The sequence below is a fragment of the Terrapene carolina genome, unplaced genomic scaffold (genome assembly GCF_002925995.2).
Source record: "Terrapene carolina triunguis isolate 2854851 unplaced genomic scaffold, T_m_triunguis-2.0 Scaffold95, whole genome shotgun sequence".
NCBI lineage: Eukaryota > Metazoa > Chordata > Testudines > Emydidae > Terrapene > Terrapene triunguis.
The window spans coordinates 9,494,827-9,497,883 of NW_020664446.1; the positions used below are offsets into that span (position 1 = coordinate 9,494,827).

Genomic DNA, 3,057 nt, shown 5'->3' on the forward strand with positions numbered 1-3,057 from the left:
AGGGGTGTGAAAAATCCACACCCCTGAGCAATGTGGTTAAACCGACCTAATCCCTGGTGTAGACAGTGCAGCGTTCTCCCATAGACCTATCTACTACCTCTCAGGGAGGTGGATTACCTTCGCCAATGGGAGAACCTAAATTAGATACTCTTTGAGCAACTGACTTTCATTCTACAAGTGTCCAAGGAAGTTGGAATTGTGGTAACTTAATTGCTAAGCAGCAGGTAGAAGGTTTAAGTAAAGAGATGTTAACGTACACTTCCTCGTATCTTTTATTGGATCAACTTCTGGTGTTGAGGGACAAGTTTCAAGCTTACACAGAGCTCTTCTTTCTAATATCCTGGGATTGACACAGCTACTACAATACTTCATACTTCCTTGCATTGTCTTCTAGCTCCTCAACATGTCAGTAGCAAAACCTTAGATCCCCTTGGATATCAGCAATGAGGGTGCAAGTAACTCAAAGAAATCCTAAGGAAATGCAAGGAAAGAGGAGGCAGGATTTCAAACATGGGCCACTGAGTTTGGGATGGCCTATGGATCAGTTATAGAGGCAGTAATAGAGTCAATAATTGTTGTCATTGGCCTCAAAAGAAGTCAATATATATTTATTAGTAATTTAATGATACAGGCGAGAATTAATGATCAATCATTCTAACAGCTAACCAAAAACTAGGATGAGATTGTCAGAGAAGAATTGGATGTGGGAGAAGAGACAGCCAACCAGAGAAAAGATTGTAGACAAGGGGAAGTCCATGGAAAACTTCTAAATGGATCCAATTTAATAATTAAGCAGAGGTCATAGCTCCTTGGCACTGGAAGAAATAAACGGCCTGCTTAATTTTAATACTTATTTCCAGATCACTAAGCTATCATCACTGCAGCGAAAGCAAATGCCCACATCACTACAAGTGGGGGTGCACTCCCTTTATCAGTCCAGTAACAGAGAAGAAATCTGAATATGAGGGTTAGAAGGGATCTCAGGAGGTCATCTAGTCTAACCTCCAGACAGATTTTCACCCCAGTTCCCTAAACAGCCCCCTCAAGGATTGAACTCACAACCCTAGATTTAGCAGGCCAAGGCTCAAACCACTGAGCTATTTCTCCCTCCAAAGGGCCAGCTAAAGCCTGGGATTGAACGAGGGACCTTTAGATCTTCAGTCTAATGCTCTCCCAACTGAGCTACTTTGGCAGCTGAAAACTGTCTAGCCTTGTACTTGGGTTCCCTGCACGAGAAGCCTCATGGAAGTCAGCCAGTCTTATCTGGTTTGCATCTTTGAGAATTTCCTTCATTACTTACTGGCATCTGTCTAGAACGGGTTAGCTGAATCAGGGAGGTTGAGACTGTAATGAACCAGACTCACTGTGGACAGATCAAACAGAGGCAGCAACAGAACTTTAGCAATCTGGGGAAAGGGAGGGAATGAAAAGGATAATTTTTATTTGACAGACTTAGTCTGAAAAGCAACAGAGGCTAATGGGGAAACAATTTCCTGGTTAGTGTCCCCGAACTAGCCCCAAAGTTTGTGATTAAACAATTTCTGAGAAATGAAAAGCCTTCTGCAGGCAGGATAAGAAAAATACATTGCCGCACGATAGCACCTTCCATTTGAGGAGTTCAGCTCCATTCTCACCCTCCTCCCTGTGAGGAAAGGAATTATGACTATCTCTCACTTTTCAGCTGTAGGTATCTGAAGTGCTGAGAGATCATAGGTCCAACTTGCAAAGGATATTGACGACGAGGGTGCCTACATTTTGGGGTTCTTAGCTTGAGACGTGAACCTGCAAAATTGGAGACACCTAAAATGACTCTCCACCTTTGGTCTAAATGATTCACCCAGAGTCACACAGCAAGTCTGTAAAGAGCTAGGGATACAACCCAGATCTCCTGACTCCCAGCCCTGTGCTTTAGGCTAGGTCTACACTATGGCTGTGTCATTCAGGGGTGTGAATAAACCGCCCCTCTGAGTGACATAAGTTACACCAACAGAGCTCCTCCCACTGACTTAGCTACCGCCTTTCACTGAGGTGGGTTTATTATGCTGACGGGAGAGCTTGCTTCTGTCGGCATAGAGCATCTTCACCAGACGCACTGCAGTGGCACAGCTGCATTGGGGCAGGTGCGCCGCTGCAGCACTGTATGTGTGGACAAGCCCGTTGTCACAGGACTGTCCTCTACTCAAGAAGTTTGATTAGCTCAAGGCAGTAACTTTCAAAGGAGAGAGGCAGGAAAAGGCCTGGAGAACAGGAGGAGTGCTGGAGCATCCTATGTGGTGGGAACTGGCAAACATCAGCAGAGTGTCTGGAAGGAAACTTAGCATTTATATCCGAAATGGAAAAGGTTCCTCGCAGTGACAGGAGGGACCACGGCCCAGTTTACACAGTACTATGGAGTGTGGCCATTGATTCCACCATTGTGCCTTTGTAGAGTCACTGCCAAAGTCCATAGTGCAGCTTAGTGGAGAAAGTTCTGCTGTTGGTATCAGGGGTATAGACAGGGAGGGTTGAGCTTTTCAAAGGAAATGTGTTTTCATGTTCCCTACGTGGTATATCACTTGTGGAGCAGGGCCCTGTTTTCAGTGTAGTCCTCATTTTGAGTGGGTCTCCAGACCACTCTCCAGGGGTCACACAGAGCTCCCCACTATGATTCAGAGGTAACAGCTTTGGAAGGGGTGGACAGCCCCAGAAAGGGGTGGTGACGTTACCCACCACTGTCCTGGCTTTCTTGGTTCCCTGTGGGCAGGCAGTTTGGAAATCCAGCCCAGAGCTGCTGGGAACCTAGCTATACAGTGCAGCTGAAAAAACATGGGCAAGGTGAACCCACGAAGGGGTGTGGCCATTCTAGTCAAGAGAGATGCTGATTGTCTCCAAGACAGCCTTCGCCATTGGGGCTCCCATGGAGCCCTGACTGGATTTCCAAACTGCCTGCCCACAGGGAACCAAGGAAGCCAGGACAGTGGTGGGTAACGTCACCACCCCTTTCTGGGGCTGTCCACCCCTTCCGAAGCTGAGGACTACACTCAAAATGAGGACTACACTGAAAACACAGTTTACATC

General features: G+C 46.5%; 1 non-coding gene across 1 annotated transcript; it reads right to left on the reverse strand.

Annotated features, from left to right (window-relative positions):
- Positions 1 to 1,119: 1,119 nt before the first annotated feature.
- Positions 1,120 to 1,192, reverse strand: TRNAF-GAA. Its single transcript has one exon. It is a non-coding gene; the product is annotated as a tRNA-Phe (tRNA).
- Between the last annotated feature and the right edge of the window lie 1,865 nt (positions 1,193 to 3,057).